General features: G+C 44.0%; 1 long non-coding RNA gene across 1 annotated transcript; it reads right to left on the bottom strand.

Annotated features, from left to right (window-relative positions):
- Window positions 1-8,066: 8,066 nt before the first annotated feature.
- Window positions 8,067-9,802, bottom strand: LOC135419753 (uncharacterized). Its single transcript, XR_010433136.1, has 4 exons — window positions 9,665-9,802; window positions 9,213-9,285; window positions 8,417-8,502; window positions 8,067-8,315 (listed from the first exon to the last, which is right to left on the bottom strand). It is a non-coding gene; the product is annotated as an uncharacterized LOC135419753 (long non-coding RNA).
- Between the last annotated feature and the right edge of the window lie 9,636 nt (window positions 9,803-19,438).

The following is a 19,438-nucleotide window of genomic DNA, read 5'->3' as shown; positions in this document are numbered from 1 at the left end:
AGCCCCCCTGGCCCAGCACAACTGCTTAGAGCAGAGTTAAACTGCAATGGGAACTGGTGCTCTGCAATGGGAATCACTGCTCTGCAATGGGAATCACAGCCCTGCACCCATGGCAGCTCAGCCCTCCTGCACCAGGGCTGGGGTCACCTGAGGCTCAGCTCTGCTGTGCCTGCTCAGAGTCCTTCCCTGCAGCTTTGTCACCTCTGAAGTGCCTCTTGTTTTCTCCAGTGACTGCGGGAGGAGCCCAGCCCTGTTGCCTCACTGCTCCTACCTCCCAGTGACCTACACTTGATGCCTCAAGCTTGGGACAATCAGGGTCCACCCCATAGCAGAAACCCCCTGCTCAGGGCAGGAGAATGGGATCTATCAGCTCAGCCAGGACTAGAGAAGCAGAGAAGCCTGCACTGGAAAGAGCTGCAAAAGCAGCAGATGAATCAACAGGGTAAGAGTTTACTGCTATACTTGTTACAGTGCAGCCTCCAGTTTGAGTACAATGCACAGGAATAGCAGAACACCAACGGATTAGGGAATATATGTCTTCTCATATAAACACCAAATTATTTTTATCCCCAGGCCTCCCACACACACATACTCACATATTTTCTTCCGTGGAGTTTCAAGGCTTTTCACAAGCCTGTGACATCTGCTTACCAACATTTGGTGTAAAAATATCAGTATCTTCTCTGCACGGCTGTTCTGAGTGCTACATTTACCAGCCAGTAAAGATCAAGAGTCTCCTGGGAGCTGGCTGGATCAAACTGTCATGATTTCAGCACTGCTTTGCGTCAGACAGCAGAATTTAAAGTCAAAACACAGATAGTTGAGGGAGGAAGACAATGTGAAACCCTGAGTCATACCCTGCTGAGGGTGAGGAGAACACATTAATAGACAGCAAACATGAATGAAACCAAAGGGCTCATTTTAGTCATGAGGCTGCTTCTGAAACCCAAAATAGGATTTATTTTTAGTTGTTGAGGATGAAAAGAGGATTTCTTTGCACCTTGCCAAGGAAAAGTTGAGAGAAGAGTTTTAATTAGCGTGGGGCAGGCTCCCCTTTCCCTTGACACTCCAAGGAGCTCAGCTGCTGGGCTTGCTGTGCTCAGGCAGGGTTTGCTGCTCGCAGGTTGCTCTAACGATGCATCACCTACAGGACACTGCATGACCTGGCAACTTTTAGCATTGTTTGGATACAAAAGCCTCAGCCAACTTTCCTTTGCTAAAGTTGAGTCAAAAACGTCTGCTGATAACCAGGTTACTTCTTTCTGAGGAGCTGCACCGCTCCCCGGTGCTGACTTGTGGGGGAAGGAGACAAAGCAACCATGCCTTGGGAGCTGGGGAAACTGCACAGGTTCACCCAAAATCATTGGAGATTACATAACTGAGACCTGAGCCTTTCAGAGCAGCTGTGGCAACAACCATCAGCAGCAGACAGCAAAACCAGTTTGCCTCTGCCTTCCTGTGTCAAGCTCCTTGGCTGGTGTGAGTGTCCAATTTGGGGTATTGGTCACTTTGGGGTATTTGGGTCAGCCAGAATTGTCTTTCAGTGACATTTTTTCACAAGAGAACACAAAAATTTTACAAGAGAGAGAAAAAAGTTGTCACAACAGTGATCTGTACACACATTTATGCGAGTTTTCATTTTAAATAAACAGAGAGAAGTGCTTTCACAGCTGTGCATAAGGCTGGTTCCATTATTTAGTCCTCTGTTAAATCATTCAGCAATTCTGCTTCGCAGAAACTTCACGATCTTGGGGCTAAGCCATTTCTATCCCTTACTTACATTAAAGCCTCATTAATTTTCACATTAATCACTCATAAACATGAAGAAGCTCAGTGATTTTGGATCTCCCTGTCTCCAGCAGAAAGCCTCCATTCTGCTATCTGCTGCCTTGTCTGACAACACAGGATAGGGCTCAGAGTAGCAGAAATGCCACTCCAAAATTAATATTCCTGTTCTTACTCTTTTTTTTTTTTTTTTTTTTTTTTTGAGAATCCAGCCATTCTCAAAGCATGGGTTAACCATGCTGGCATTACTGCATGTGGGCAAATGTTCCTCCATCCCCAAGCCATTAGGGCAACAGGTACTTTAGCAGTGCAGTGTGTGAGAATTTATGTGCTAAAGCTGAGAGGGCAAAAAGCCACACTCTGCTTCCATGCCATAATACATTACCACAATTTTCTCTTGCATTGTCCTTGTTAGTGTCATTAGTTTCACTGGTGCCATTACAGCCTTTTTTGTGGATATAGGTTTGTCCTTTGCTTAGCATGTATGTGCAGACATTCCAACCCTATTGTAATTTATACAGATCTAGGTCAAAATCAAATCTAGTATTTGGTCAAGAATGTGACAAAATTAGAAAAAAGAGACTCCATGCAAAGCATTGCACAGAGACAGAATTTCCTCCTGGAGACAACTTTTACAAGAAGAAAGCAAACAATTTGACTTGGTAGTTCACGTGGGCAAGGCAGAACCACTTCATGTCATGCCCTTTTTAAAAAACATATACTAAATTAAAAGTTTCAACATAATAATGAGTGATTTCATGAAAAAGAGAGCACAAATTCGTATGTCTTATGTTGTTATAGCTGTTAGCATTTGTCACATCAGCATCAAAGCAGAAATCTTGTAGTTTCAGAGTTGAACTGCATTGACTTTGAATTTCAGGATACAGAGCCAGGGAGAGTTGGCTGGTTTCAATAGTTTAGTAGTTGTAGGATCAAGGCAAATCCGGGAACTTGGTGGAAAAAGCAGAACAGATGCAGGTTTAATCATTTACCCCCAACCTTGCACCTTCCTCGCTGCAGTCAGGCGTGAGAGCAGAAGAAGCATGGCCCATTGACCTACTGACAGAGCAAATCCCGGGTGGTGAGGATTCAGTGCCATCGTCCGGATATGCAGGAGGCATATTCTGAACAGCAGGAGACAGAGAAATCAAGCAATGTGGTCTGGGAGCAGCACATTTCCACAATGTGCAAGTATACATGGAAAACCACTGCACTCCATCCACTGTGGATGGGGAGGGAGCCAGAGGGTGGGTACAGCTGGGTACATGGCACAACACGGCATCCATCCACTGGAAAGATTAAGAGCTCTGTTAACATCTATAATTTGCTTTTTCTTATCACTCAGTCATAAAAAGGTCTCTTGGGGCAGGAAAAAAAGTGATAGGCAGGCTGCTCCTTTCTCTACCAAAAGACAAAATACAAGCAGTGACATTGTTTCCCCAAACAGGCTTCAATCTACTGGACAACTACTAACACTTCTGCAAGCTGGAAAGAACATTTGCTTGGAAGTCCAAAGTGTTTTAGATAGCAGTCTTGCATCTCTCTCAGCTATCAGAGGCTTTACTGGCAAGTAAAATCCATATAATCATGAGAAAACACTATGATTTTCCCCTAAAGCAAATACTTTCTGTGTGATACACCTTACTGGTGGGTGCTTGAGATGGGCTGAGTGCCCTTCCCAGCCCTGAGGCTCCTGCTTGGCAGGATACATTTTCCACTAGACTTTTAAGTGGTAACTATATTTTGAACCAGTCCTGCTGCTGCCACTGTGCTGCAAACCATCTCCCCGGGTCCATTCCACCAGCAGTGGGGCTGCACATGCCAAAAATCACAGCCCAGGAGCTGCTCACCAACGCAACCTGCATCCCCCAAGGACTCGGTGGCCATCTTCCAAAAAATGCCAGGTATCCTCTCATCCATATCCACTGCATTCAGCATGATGCTGCATCTCATAGAAGTGTTCTGCTCTCCCAAAATAAATTGTTTGAAATTCAAGGCAAAGGCAATTCATTGCAGCTGTCTCAAATCAGGTCGCAAAGCCCTGTGATGAATTACTGTCAGCCTCACCGGGAGCGTGGCTCGCATACACTCCTGCACAGACGTGGGGTCACAGGGAGCTCTTGGCTGGCTGTGGTTTTCCACTAGTGTATCTCAAGAGGAACCAAAAGGCCAGATACCATCTCTGGCACTGGAGATCCTGTCTGAAGAGCTAAATGGATTTCTTGTCCCCGCAGGTAGGTTTTCACCATCTGTTGCAGATGTAATATTGATGAGGTTCTCAATTCTAACTGTTTCATGATCTTATTATATGAAAAACAAACAAACAAAACCAAACACAGCCCTCCTCTTCAGGGTTGCTGATGCTTGCTTTTGATCAGTGTGTCGTGACCAACATGTTTTTGGGGTGGTATCTTCTCAGCTTCTCCTGACGTGCTGCTGCCTGCTGCAGCAGGTGTACACGGTGCTCCCCACAGCACCCTGCTGCTGCTTCGTGCCTCTCTGACCACGGCTGCAGAAACTGCCCTGGCCCAGTGGCTGTTTGCAAAGCCTCAGTGGCTGGTCCTCACCCTGGTGCATGAAGGCCCTTTTCTCATGCCTCATCCTCTCTTCTGCAAGGACCCAGCAGTGCCTGGTGCGTGTGGACTCGGTCCTGTGCAGAAGCAATCCTCCCTGAGCTCCCGTGAAGGACGTCAATCCCATCTAATATTTTTTGAAGAACAGAGGTGTTCTGTACGGGACAGGAAGAAACAGAAAGGAGGAACTGTAACAAGTGAGGGGACAGAGCAAAAACTGGTAAGTGGAGAAAGCAGCCAGCTGCCAGGGATGCAGCTGCAGTACGTGAGCCAGCACAGCACGGAGACGGATGCGCCTCTGGAAACCACGGACGGAGGCTCCGAGCCGGAAAGACCAGATGGTGCAGGAGCTCAGGTGGGAATGTTGAGTCTCTCTTTGAGGGTCTGTGCCAAGGAGGTGGGACCAAAGGGTAATTAGGCTGATGAACAAGGATATTAAATGTATGAAATGAGGCTTACAATAGAAGAGAAATCTTAGGAAAAATTAGTTGAAGGGAGAAGCATAACAGAGCAAATCCCAGCACAATTAACCTGCAGGGAAGCAGAAATAAAGAGCCTGCTCCCAAAAGTAAATCCATCCAAAAACTCCAGTTATGTTTCCTGATTTTTACCCACCAAGTACATATATAGATTACAACCACTTATTTGCTTTTAAAAAGCAGTAAAACTATGCAATTCAAAGTATATACTTCAGTTGTAATTAGACCAAATATATTTGAAATATGCACAAAATTAAAAACATATCTCAGTACTTTGAGCAGCAGTCAGTGTTTGCTGAATGAGAGCCCTTAACCATGACTTTTAATTACTATTGGCAAAATTCTTAATCTTAAGTTTATGTTGTTACTTCTCACAGCTGCTTAGACAGCCAGGGCTCTGAGATCATCTATCCACAGACAGCGTTAACTTGGAAACCAAACAGAACTGCAGAGGCTTTTCTGTGCCAGTAGCATCAGACGAAACCAAACCAAACCTCCTTTTGTAATCATTAAAACCAAATCCAACCAGTCATTTTACCAAACAGTGACCCTTTAGGAGAAAAGATTAAAAAAAAAAAATCTAAAACCAAGCAAGCAAGCACTGATTTTCAGGCAAACAGATCACAAAACAAGCCTGCAAATTTGCTTGCTATGGTAATCATCAAAACCAACATCTACAAAGGTGCCTACAATCCACTGATTAATGTGGTACCTTCCCATGGTTGTAGAGCCTATTAGCTGAAGACTACTCTGACCTCTGGAGTAGCTGTTGAATTCATACTTTGCATTGTGCTGATGTAAGTCCTAAATTCATAAAGCAAAAAGAATTTTAATAGTGCTGAGCAAGTCTTGCCTGACATATCATCTGCATTAGCTTAAAAAAGATGGATCACCAAATACCATACTATATAACCACATGTGCAGAAAATTATACACACCTCAAAGGGGTTGTTTTATTGGGTTTTTTAGGCAGAAAAGCAAAGCAAAGCAATTCAGCTATGTAGTTTTCTGAGTCCCCGAATCCTTACATAGCAGAGACAAAAATTCTGAGATGAGCCTGTGCCTCAATGAAGTCTCTAACTATTCCTCTCCAAAACTTATTTTCAAGTGTCCTGTGAATGTAGGGCTGTCTAGGAAAGTAGTTGTCATTCCTACGCATTCCTTTCTGCTTTATTTCAAGGCTACCAAGATACTTAAAAATAATCTGGAACAAAATATATATAAAAACAAATCCAGCTGTAAAATAGCACCCTAGAAAGAATCAGGAGTCCTTGTTTTGCTTGGTGGTAGCAAGTACATCCACTCTTTTGTACAGAGTAGGTACACATGACTGTGATTAGGAGCAAGTGTAGTACTTGCAGAAGACAGGAGTGGAGGATGGTTAAATTAACATTTCACAGACCACTTCAATGCTGACACATCCTAACATATCTTTTTTTTTGCAATCTTGACTCTCCTCCATCATCTTTCTGAGTATTCTACACCGTGTCTAACAGAATGAAACCCTGGCTGGGACCAGCAGAATATGCTGTGAATAGTTTATATTCCAGTATAGCTCTTCGTGCAAAGATTAAGTCATTATACTTACACATACACACAGCATCTTTCAGCTGCATTTTCTTCCAGTCTTACTTAGTTCAGATTAAAGAATAGAACCTTTATATGTAAATAGAAATCTTTCTCTCTGTTTCTTTTATCCTGTTTTGCAGCACTTAACAGCATCCTTCTCCAATGTGGTATAACTCTTCTTATGGAACAACTGGCAGAGCAGAAAGAAGAGTGGCACTTTTCTTACCAAGCTTTCCATCACCTTCCTGTAGACTTTCTTGTAGCAGTTCAGGGCATAAGTCAAAGCCTTGGTGGCCTCACTGCTGACTAACAGTAGCTCTGTGACCATTCAGTAAATGTTATAAGAGCAAAACTTCTCTAAGATTTTCCAATATATGTTAACTACAGGCATTTTGAACAGCTGCCTTCACAGAAAAGTCGCATCACAGAGACAAGACTCTTTCCTTGACCAATTGTTTGCTGTTCTCTGGTGCAATCCTGAAATATTTTAAAGTGATTTGCTCGTGATTCAAGAAAGGGAAATATAAGTAAATAAAAAAGGAAATATCAGAATAAAAAATTTTGTAGTTGTTGCAGTCAGCTGACATTCACAACCTCTGGTACCACTTAAAACCCAGACTAAAGGTGCACAAGGCAAAGGCAGAAAGGCAGATAACTTGCAAGACTGACGAGTGAAAAAGAAGTTTCTGAAAGTGCAGTGTACGCTTTTGCACTGATGTCCTGGCAGTAGAGCATTACTCAGACAGCCAAAGAGCTTTCATCTAATGTAGGAATATTAGCATGCAGTGCTTGACTACATTTTCATTTGAAGCTGAGCAAGGCAGGCTTGTTCTCTCCACCAAGTCAAACTGATGCATTCTCCCAAGAATCATGCCTTACAGAAAAATAATCATGAAATATTAATCATTTCCTATTTAGAGCTACAACTGTCACAACTGATGTAGCTCTCTCATGTACAATCTCTTGCTGAAAAACTGCATAAGGAACAGAGCAAACAACAACTGCTTCCTGGGCAGAGACAAGGCCTGGTCTGTGAGAGCAGAAGAGACAGTGCCGAGTCCAGTGGCATGGATTGGCTCAACCCACCTGTGGCCAAACCCAAACCAGGTCATCCACTGCCCACTGCCACACTGGCTGTCAGTTCAATCCTGCCTCTCTGCACTGGCCTGTCACGTACTTACAAACAAGAAAATGCTGCCAAAACCCACTCACAAAGCTTCATCTGAAGTCAGGCAAGTGGTTGCCCTGCAGAGCAGGCAACACTCCCATTCTTTGCCGGCAATAAACACGGTACAAGCACACGAGGAAAGCACAGCAAATCTGTTTGCATGAGGGTTTATGCTCGGTGCCTGCATATGGCCCTGCTGAAAGATCATCTTGGAAGCTCCATGTGAGTTTGGAAGCTGTTCATTCAGGGATCAGACTCAACGCCCCGTGACTTGCAAGGACTTTCATTCAGCCGAAACAGCAAATAATGAGAAATAATGTCTCTGAATAGCTGATAGGCAATCCAGAGCATGAAACCCATTTGCATAAAACAGTCATTGTCATTTCACACACACAGATCTCTGGCAGTCAAAACCTCACAGTAGATCATTCAGGGACTGAGGGAAAGAAATTAAATCAGCTGTTTGCTACAAATAACTCATCCAGTCGTATCTGACATGACTCTGCCTCATTACTGGATATTGTCGATGCTCTGAGCTGTGACCTATAGCCAGGATCTCAAGGCATCAAACCCTGTGTGACAGCTGAAGATACATGCTTGGCTATTACATGCTGCTGCAAATGGGTCAGGAAGATCAAATTGTTCACATGGGACAGGGAAAAAAAGCACTCCCAAAATAAAGGTGATGTTTCTCAGTGAATCTTCTTCTCCTGATGTGCCATGCAGTCAAAGGCATCAACACTGTAATGAATATTAAGAAATCTGTCACTAGCTATCATCCAGCTGGAAAGAACAAACTCCCCAGGGCTCACTGTTGACAACACTGAAAGAAGAAGCCTCACCTGGAATCACATATTATTTCATCCCAGGGAACACTTCAGCGTGCAGCCCTTTCACTTCAGATATGGGTGACAGGCTATTTTCTGCACTAATTAAAGGATGTTAAAATGAGATCAGCCACTCCTTATTGCCTGTCTCACATTTATTGTTCACAACTGCGTTCAAGCACAGCTGGGTGTGGCTAAATATTAACCAAGAACAACTAAAAAAAAAATAAATCAATAATTTCTCGATTAGTTGCCTTTTATTTCCCCGTCCTCGTGACTAGAATTTCACATGCCACTTTCTTATTTACAATTCACATGGATGAAGCACCCCTGGAGCTAATAAACAACCACACATCCAGATCTTTCCCTTGAATTAAAGAATTTATGGGAAATGGAGAACTGGCTCCCTGTAGGCAGGTACATGTGTATTTGCTGACAGCAAATCCATCCTGGTACTAACACAGCTCTGTGGAGCTGGACCACAGTTGACTCGGGTCCACCCCACCAGGGTGCACAGGCAGGCAGGGGCAGGTCCCAGCATGTGCTCAGGTGCCAATATCCCCCTCACTAACTACCAGGGTATTTGAGCTTTCTCTCTGCCATAGTTCTCCTCCCTGGTGCAGCACAGAAAGCAGGGAGGGGAGAGGACAGTACTTTACAAACAGCCATGGTTTCACAGCGAGCGTAAGCCCCAGGTACCCAATGTGCTCATGTGGGATGTCTATGGGGGACCCAGAGCCAATCTAAGGCTGCCCAAGCCCACAGAAATGTCTTAGCCCCTGCACCACCCTTCACGCTGAAACCCACTTACCCCCCGGACACTCCAGTTGTGGTTACATTTCAGTGTCCAAGCACACTGCAGCCTTTCCATAGCACAGACTATCCTACAGAGACAAAACAACACAGCGCCCCAAAATCACACCAAATCTGAAGCAAAAAAGGTATAAGAAATGCCAAGAATTTCCCCGAGGGCAACCAGATTCATCCACACATATTACTTTGCTATGGCCCTACTGCCCACACAGATCTCAGCTTAAGTTTGTTTCTCCCAGAAGCATATTACGAAATTCCAGCATCTCAGCCCTGTGAAACTCCCACCCAGAAACAGACGTGAGAGAACAGAGACACTCAGGCTCCAGCCAGGGCAGAGCCCACGGTGTGAGCACTTGCTGCCTCCCACTGTGCCCACCAGTGGTCTGACTCCCAACCTCGGTGAGCAGGCACAGAGACAGGAGCAGACAGACCAACACTGCCCACTCTCACCGTGGCTCAGCAGAGAGCTCAGGGCTCTGGTGCTTCAGCCCTGTCCCTCCCCAGCCCCAGGAGAGCCCTGCTCTGCTTGTTCCTCCTCAGGGGCACACAGCAGACTGCTGGACTTCTCTGTGCACAAGCACTGACATTACAGTTTCCCAGGCTGGTCTCTGCCCAGCAGCTGGAAGCCCAAGCGCAGGATTTCTCGCTCACAACCAAAGCACCACAGCTCGTGTGATTAACGTGTGCCAGGAGAGGGACAGAGCCGGGCTGATAATACACACTGTCCCCACTGCGTGACACGCCAGCCAGCACAGTGCAAGACAAATGGCTGTTTCCTCTCACAGGTGCCAACAGAAATTGTATTTCAGACAAGTCAAATCCATCCATTCCAGTGAAATGCCAAAACATCCCAGTTTGGAAGCTCCATCTCCTTACTGACGGCAGTGAAAGAGAACAGCTCAGATATCGGTCACACAAGTTTCTTTTTGCTGTTGGTGAGTTACAAAAGCGTGTTCAAAACAGCAGTAAATGATCTGCCTAACAATTCAGAAATATCTGCATTGGTTTGTGCCTCTGTTACAGAATTAATCTCCCTGGAGATCTTTTAGTGGCATGGACTCATACAAAAAGCAGTAGTACAAAATCCCACGTGGCACACAGTCAGCTTGTTTGTCACATGGGCTGCTCTCTGGAGCCAAAAGTCTGAAATGCATCAGGATAAGACATTTGAGAAACAAGACCTCCAGCAATTTCTGTTTCTGCCTGATAGGAGCACGCATAATATTACCGAATAAGACAAATTGGGATATGTCATAGCAAAAGTTATCTTCATGGCAAGGGGTCACCTGGATTGATTCTAACACCTTACAAGTTTCTGTTCAGGTCACAGAGTTAACCCACCTTCAGACAAGAGGAGGACACAATCTCAGCACTACCTAGTACAAAATGTTTCTAGCTCAGATGGTTTTCCCTATTGATGGCAGAGAGACACAGGTGTTGGGAATGCTGCTGCACACAGGCCCACGTGCATGTGGCAGATGCCCTCACGGCCAACAGCCCCAACCTGCTCTCAAGCTACCAGAACTGAGGGCCAATAGTTACAGAGACTTATTGCTGCTGCTGGAACTCTTAGAGGGAGAGAGGTGAAACCAAGATTGTTTCTTGCTCCAGGGGAATTCTTGCGTTTATTGCCAGTTAATTCCACAAAGAGTAGCCACTGCAATTTAAAATCCTCTATCTATGCTTTAACCTCTGTTCCCATGTGAGGATTTTTCCACCGCTGTGGAAAAATGAACACCATGTTGCTCTGTCACTGTTGTTAAGCAGCCCAGTGAACACCTGGAAGCCATCCTTGCAGAGGTAACACTACTCAGGGCACCACCCAAGTCAGAGGGTTGGGCTCCTGTCAACCAGCACTCTCCATGGGCTGGAGTCCAAGGGTCTTTCCAGCTGCCTCAAAAGAGGGCAAACCTGGGCAGTTCAGCCCACCCAAGGGGGATATTTGAGAGAGGTGTAGTGAATGAACCATCAGAATTGCTCCACATCCCATTTTAACAGAGCTCAAGCTGGATGAGGTGAACGCCATCCAAAGTGATCATGTTTGAAAAATACATCAACCCAAATGCTGGAACACATTAGTAACACCAGATGGAAAATTTCTACTCTGTAGTATCTGCAAAAGGACAACACCAGGTACAACCAAACCCGCCCGCCACACCCACACGTTCCTGCTTATCAGCTCATGCAGAATTTCAGGCACCTTTCAAACAAGAAAACTGAAATTTTTCAGCCCATCAACCTCAAAGATTAATTACATTTTTAATTAAAATTAATGTTTTCACACTGAAATGGCCTTTACAATGTCCCTGTTGCGCTGAAAAGAGATGGGAGGTGAGGAACTTCCCTAACTACTGTTGCTACAGTAAACTCTGCTTCAAGGTACCCGTGCAAGAGCAGTGTCAACACATGGGCTCAGTCTTTAAATCCAGCTGAAATTTTAGAAATACTTGAGTTCACACAAAGAAATAGAAGCATACCATTAACTGCCATCACTCCCAAATTATTTTTAATCACTCCTTACTCCATCTTTATTGTAATTATATGAGCCTTCCTGTGCAAAAATTGCATGTCCCACTATGCATGAATGACTTTTCATTAAGTGATCTCCTTCAGTAACTAGTGGTCCTTCATTTAACATTAATGATGAATAAATCAATACATGTAGTAGCTAAAGATATAAGTTTCTTCATATTCAATTATTGTCCACAAAGATGCCTCAGGAGGGCGTCCACAGAAATATTGGGCAGTTCTAGGAAAGGGTTAATCATCTCTCATGAGTCGCTAAGCAACGGTATTCTGCTCTTATGGCATGTTTTGCCAGACAGAGCTGTGGCAATGATACAACCTTTCTGCATCTTATCCAGAGAGTTTGCTGAAAACTTGCCTGCAAACAAACAGAACAGCAAACCCCTGCTGCAGATTTAAATTTAGCTTCTGGTAGCTATAAGTTTTCAAATTACTTTAGTACATTTAATTTTCTGTTCCAAACCATTTTAATATGACTTCGATGATGGAAGAGGGGACTAACTGAAATGCAGCTGTAGAACTAAAACCAAAGAAGCCCCAATATTCAATACCCCACTACTAAGTCACTTCATGAGGTGTGTCAAATACAATAAAAGAAAGCAAACTTGGAAGACTGCAGAAATTCAGAAGTCAGGTTCAGTCTTCAGAAATTGTCTCTTCTCCCTCCCAGAGGGGAAAGAGAACCTGAGGAGGGTACAGGCAGCTTCAAGCAGCTGCACTGGAGGTGCAACCCAAATCACACCAAGACTGCATCAATCCTCAGGGGTTATTGAGGGCCGGTAATTCATAAATTCAGTCTTTTTTATTTGTGTTTATCTGGCTGTACATATCTGATAAACACCTTAATCAGAGGGAAGGATGCATCCTATAATAAGCAAAGCCAAACAACAGGGATTTAAATATCCATGAGCCCTGGGGAAATACATTTCCAGCCTTTGAAAGTTAATTTCAGGGACTTGCTTCTGCAAAGACTCTGGGAATATTTAAACTCACACATGAACATCAAGATTGTTTCGGACAGGGCACATGTAAATCAAGCATATACGTCACTCCTTGCCCAGCCTCAGTCATTTAGTCTCAGCCAAGTTCTGTGAAACAACACAAATAAAATCCTTGTGCTGCCAGCATTTTCTAGCAAAAACTACTAATCAGATTTTATGGAGCCAGGTTTTGCTTTGTTTCCCGCTAATTTCTTAGCTGTCTTATATAATAGACCTACTTACAGTAATATTCTGGTCTGTGCTTATTACAGGGGGTGTATCAACTTACTGGGGCAGGAAAGATCTCGGCCCGAGGTCCTGGTTGCTGCCACTGAAGCTCTGGAACAGTCCAACACCATCACCAGGAGCACAGGATTGGGAAGGCAGCCAGCAGCCCTGGAGCTGCTCCGACCCTCCTTTAGTCACTGTGACTGTTCACTGGCTCTTAACAAAGTAAAAAACCCCAAACTGTTCTGGACTAACAGTTGGGCTGATGAATGCTGGCAAGTGTACAGAGATGGTCAACAACTCTCATGACTAAGATCACTTTTACTTGGAATCTGTGTAAAGCAGGTCTCTGAATAACGAGTTTGCCTTCTGGCAAGTTGCTCCAAGCAGGCTGGGATGTCTCCTTTGGAAATTCTGGAACTAAAGACAAGGTCTATGTGAAGAAATATTACATCATATTACTTTGCTACATAATTGTTGCCTTAGACAACCAAATCACAAGAAAAGGGATGAAAACCTGGGAATTTGGGGAGTTGGGGGGCCTAAATCTATTGAGAAATAAATGATGCATCTAGCTTCACTTCAGTCTCTTAATGCTGATGCTGGTATTTGTTCCTTGGGATTTGTAAAGAGGTTTAAACAAGTGAGCATTTTTTATAAGAATACTGGGGTCTACTGTGTTAAAATAGCTTTAATCCCAAAAAAATCTAAAAATCTAAATTTCCTAAAACAGAATGACTCCAATATTGATGAAGAACGAAAAAACCTTTGAGTGAAGAAAGAGAAAAAAATCCTCCAAACACACACAAGTGTTTATTTTGGAAAATTATTTTGTAACAAACTGGGTTTGCTTTTAAAATACTTTGGATCTCTTGACATGTTTGGATGATTATGTGAGGGGAGGTTGAGCAGGCTCACAGCTAAGACCACAGCAGCTTCTGGATTTACAGCTGAACCAGGGAGACTCGTGGGATGTCACTCCAGGTACTGGGAAATCTGACAGCAAAGGCAAACTGTGGGGAGCTGGCAGCACTTCTGGAAGCAGAACAAGCAGTTAGAAAGAAGAGCTCAGAGTCAGGAAGCCTGGGCAGAGGAAGGCTGAGGGTGTGCCAAAGGGGCAGGGTGGAGGTGTTCCTGATGGTTATTCCCCTCCTGCTCAGATGCAGGAGCACAAACTACAGCTGGGCACCACAGAGTCACCTCAGTCAAGGTCCTCACTTCACTGCACACTTGAACTTGGTGCTTGACTTGCAGGACTGATGGTATTTAAAATGCATAAGCAAGTTCTTTTCTGCTCTGGAAACAAGCCCAAGCTACAACAGAGAAATTCAGCTTTAGCTCATTGAAGTCCTTTGAAGTCCTCGTATCTGTGGTTCAGTCCTTTTTTCAGCATATGACTTACCAGCCAAAGGAAACCTGTGTATTTTTAAGCCAGGCTTTCAAACTCACTTCCTACATCATGGTGTTTTGGAGGGGACAACAAGCTTCCGTGTCTTTAAGTGATTCCTTACACATCTGAAATTTGGTAAAACACCAAGTGCCCAGGAATCCAGTCAGACTCTCTCAGGTAGTTCTTGCAACAGGGGTGCACAGTGTCTCACTGGCTGAGGAGCAGAAGTGAGTCATGAAGCAGCATTTCTCCTTACTGAGCCAGTGTCCTACACTGAGCCAGGGCCCCTGAACGACAAAGTGATTACATTACATTTCTGCTGCACTTTCTGAAAGGAGCTAATGAGATAAAGCTGGAGGGGAGAGCTCTGAATGCCCCCCTTGGAAAGGCAGGGCTCTCCACACACTGCCAGGGCCACTCTCTCACACAGGGGCAAACAGCCTGTAGCAGGGATGTTCGATGGTGGGGCTGCCTGCTTTTTTGACAACATGAAAATAGAGCTGGATTGAGCCTCTGGAGGTCTTCTGCCCTCCTGAACAATAGTATTTGAAAAAATTAGTTAATACTATCTGAATTATTTGTTTGGGACCAGGAAAAGCATACAGACATCCTGAAAAACAGGAAATCTCAAGTAATGCTCTCTTGCATAAAGCATGTAGGTCACTCCTCTATCCCCCCCCCCCCCCCCAAGCATGTTGTAATACAGACAGACAAGAATTTGGGGCACAATCATTCCCTATATTCTGAAAAAAAACAAGCAAAACTGACAGCAGCTTGCTTTTACTCAGAAACAGCAAGGTAGTCTTTCTGTGTGCCATTAATTAACCTGTATTTTTTCTAGCCTCATGCTTCCCTGTCAATCTCCTGTTTTAGTATCCAGATCAGCCCTGGTTTAGCTCACATTTCCACAGAACTCCACAAACCCTCACTCTGCCAGGGGGGATGGCTCAGAATACATGAAGCTCTCCTTGTGCAGTTGCTTCCAGCCATCTTCCACTGTAAACCTTCCCCAGGAGGGACTGGGGTAACCTGTCACCTGCCAGCTTAGCTTAGCTTAAAGGATGACTATTGAAGATAAAAAAAAAACTAGTAACCTAAAGTGCTGACTGATTTTATTGGGAAATAAATCGTAATTTCTTCAGCAGCTCTAAATTCTCCTAAACTGAAATTTGTTACTATACTTATAGATCCACATATAGCTACATTTGATATTTATGTGCAGTCTGGCTCCTTTGAGCCAGGGAAATGCCACTACATGGAAGGAAGCCATCTGTTCCAAAACAATCAGGTTGACCTTGTTTTCCAGCAGGCCTGGAGCTAAAAGAAAGGCAAGTCTTTATCCCTCTGAGGAGATAAGGTGCCATGTTCTTGAAATGCAGAACAGCTTCATGGGGACACTCAGAATCCCTGCCACAATGTATGGAAGGATACAATAGGAAAGGTCGGGCTGCCAAAGCAGGGGTGCAACAGGTATTTCCGTCTTTTTAAGTATCAATTCCAGCTGTGATGGATTCTGAGGATACCTGCCCAGCATTTTGGAGAAGCAGGGAGCAGTTAATAATTGCACCAAAGCCAGAACTACTCTTCTGCCTTTGGTACTATACCTGTGAGAGCAGCTTGTAGCTGATCCATTGCAGTCATCTGATGTGCTGGTTTACATGGGACACAGAGCCCTTTTGAAATCCCAAGGTGTTGGATCAAGGATGGAAGCTGGAAAAGAAACTTATTTCTCACCTTAGAAGAAAACAAATGCATTCCCTCAGGCATGGCAGAACAGGCATCTCTTTAAACTTCTAAACTTTCAAAATTTAACTTTAGAAGCTATTCTTTTTCTCATAAAAGAAACGAAGAACAGAAATATCACAATCCCATCTCTGAGTGCTCTGTAAATAATTAATGATGACACACCTAACGTAACCAGCTCTGGCATTACAAGAACTCCCCAGTGTTTTGCTGTGTGAGTAAGACATTGACTGCAGCCCTGGGGAGCTGGCAGGTTCCAGGAGCCCTGACGAGCTCTCCCGAGCACAAATTGAGAGCTCAGAAGCGAGCAAAGAAATCTAATGATTTGACCAGCAACCAATTGTGCTTCTTCTCACCCCATAACACTGTGATCGCTAATGAGCACCAAGGCAGGCAAGCAGACAGGTCTGTGCTCTGGTGAGAGTGCCTTTAATGCTCCAGGGCTCATACTTACCCTGGACACTGGCACAAGACCATGATTAATGTCAAAATCTACTGGACAGTTTCTGGTTACTGTTGACCTGGGTTGGGGAAAGACTCCTGTTTAATCACAGATTGTTTTGGTCCCTTGTGTTAATCTTTCTCCTGTTATTATTTTTCCAGACAACCTCACATTTTTGCTGAATACAGACAGCAAAAGATTAAATGGCTGGCTGAATCGGTTATTTTAAAAAAAAACACCTTATACTTGCTTTGCAATTAGGAGAAAAAAATGTGTCTGGAGAATATGGAAAATTTTCAAACTTGTTTTTAAACCTGCCATCCTTTTCCACAGAGAATGCTTCCAGTCATAGAAATGTCAGAGCAAAGGCCAACAGCTGTCCTCGTCCACACGGCAAGGACTCCAGGAGAGGGAGCTCAGAGGCTCCCAGGTGCTCAGGATCACCTGCAGACTCAAGCTTTGGTGTCCCAGAAGATGTCTTGTTGCTGATGGCTTCTCAGTGTTGTAATACATCTCACATGGCAAATTTCTCGGGATGTCTTTTAACAAACTGTTCAGGATTTATTGCTTTCTTGCATCCACATCGTCTCAAAAATCCTTTTCTTTTTTAATATTTGACTACACAATGCATCTGATTTCTCAGGGAACAACAGCTCTGCAGTAGGACCCTTTTTAATGAACAACCATAAAAAAAAAGCATCTTTTGTAGAATCAACATTTGACATAAGGCCTCAAAAACAGTGTTCTTTTTAGATTTTAACTGCTTTCCTCCTTTTGATTTTGTTTTATTCCCATACTTTGTAAGTTCCTGTTTGATTTCCCCTATTTTCAATACTCCTCAATTTTTGCTAGCAACTCTGCTGAGAGATGACCTTCATTATTATTCTATGCCATACAATGTATACTCCATCTGTGAGCAACACGATTTGCTTTGCTGATTTTTTTTCCCCTGCTAATATAAATAACCAACCTAAGCTGTGATATCCAAACTGGGCTTGATCCCACATCCCAGACTTAGTGGCTCGTGATGCTGAAGAATTCAAATCTCACAACATCAGGAATTATTACTAAAGCCAGGTATTCTTATAATGTCACTAATTTATTAGAATCACATCTTTCAATATGTAGGTTTCTCCAGGCCTTGAAATTATTAAGAACTTGAACAGAGGAATCTCAAAGGCTCAGAAGGCAAAAAAAAGAAGAGCTTTGGGAAGGATGTGCCACAGGATCTAAGTTACAAATCATCCATCCTTGGACATCCTTTTTCTCAGGCTGTGATTCTATGGGGAAGAAAGTCACTTGGTTCATGATCTCTGATTGCTTGTGACAGAGTTTATGCAGAACCTCTTGCTGTTGACACCTGTAAATTGACCTCTACCACTGCCAAAATCAACGCAAACCTCATTTCCTCCTGATCACACCTTCCATGGGTTTGCAGGGACAGTGCTACCCACTCCCCACAGCAAGCAACAATCTGAGAAGCTGGAAATAACCTGCTCACTTACAACTTCATCAGTGCTGCTGCTCTGCTATGTGAAGTAAAAAATTTTCCCTCTCATGGTCCCAGTAGAAAGCAGGTCACCTTTGTGAAAAGGGCACAGCATTACTGGTTTTCCCATCCTCCTCTCCCACTTTAGTCCCAGTTTGTTCCCAATCTCTCCATAGCCAGTCTCCTGTGCTGTGTGATGGTACACTCTTCATCTCTCATTCACTTACAGACAGCACACAAACCTTAACAACCCCAAACTCACCACACTGACACATCAGCTGTCCTAGTCCCAGCATTTACCACTTCTCAGGGTCACCTCTGGTCCTCTTGGGAAAGAGCCAGCCCAGCCTCTGAACTCCTCAGCAGGGACATCCTGCTTTCTCAACTGATGCTAATTTCTGCAGGTCTGCAGAGAAGCCTTTCCAGCGTTCCTCTGGCCTTCCATTTGCCTCTGCTTCTGCTCCTCTTCAGAAGAGCTACAGCTCAGCTGCCAGTTTATCCTATCACTGTCCCCATCCTTCTGGCTCTGGTTTCCCAGCTCGGGACAGTCAGTCTGTTGCATCCCAGGTTTCAATCCATTCCAACAAACCCCTCTGCTCCCCAGTATAAGATTTTCATATCATCTCTGCTGGTCCTTCACTGCCCGCTAAATATCTAAATAGCCCCTGTACTCTCCTACCCCACCAGGAAGCCTGTACCTGCCCAGGGAGCAAGGTCAGCTCTTCTGCAAGGGTCCAGACTGGCCATCATATCTGCAGACTGAGAAGTGGGCTCTGGAAATCATCTCACTGAAGAAATGGCAGATCATCAGCTACTGCAGTTCTAGGACAACACTCTGTTTCCCGGTGATACTATCTGGTTTCATCTGCCAACATTTTTTTTCATCTATCAAGAATGGTGCAGCCCATTGAATAAGTGCATTTTATTGTGATAAGAAGCTTTAGAACTTGGGGCTAATGTGTGTATGGAGAAATTGATACAATCAGTTAAACTTTTCTACTAATCAATTCAAGAAGGCAAATGCACAGTTAATTGGCCACAGTGCTGAAAGAAGAAAAACATATTCAGTTTTCAACAAGTTGTTTCAAACTTTGCTCTTTCAATGGCTGTAGCTAATTAGGTTCTGCCTACATATCTGTGGGATTTCACAAGTCCATGAAAACAATGCCCAAAGACAGAAAGGTTTATAAGACTCAAATGGTTTCGTAGTGTGGGTTTTCTTTCTCATTATATATCTGACAGGCAGAATAACAACTTCCTACTCACACTGTATAGGTAATTAAAGTCAATGTTTGTAAGCAATCCCACACCCTCCACCATCCCAGCACTCCAACTGTGTAGGCGAAGCTAAACCTAACATTTTGTCAAGGCCAAGCAGTATCCTTCTGTTCTAAGGCAGCTTCAACTGACCATTAGGGGATGGGAT

This window comes from Pseudopipra pipra, chromosome 10 (genome assembly GCF_036250125.1).
Source record: "Pseudopipra pipra isolate bDixPip1 chromosome 10, bDixPip1.hap1, whole genome shotgun sequence".
NCBI classification, from domain to species: domain Eukaryota; kingdom Metazoa; phylum Chordata; class Aves; order Passeriformes; family Pipridae; genus Pseudopipra; species Pseudopipra pipra.
The sequence above is the reverse complement of the archived record's forward strand: the minus strand, read 5'-3'. Positions and strand labels throughout refer to the sequence as shown.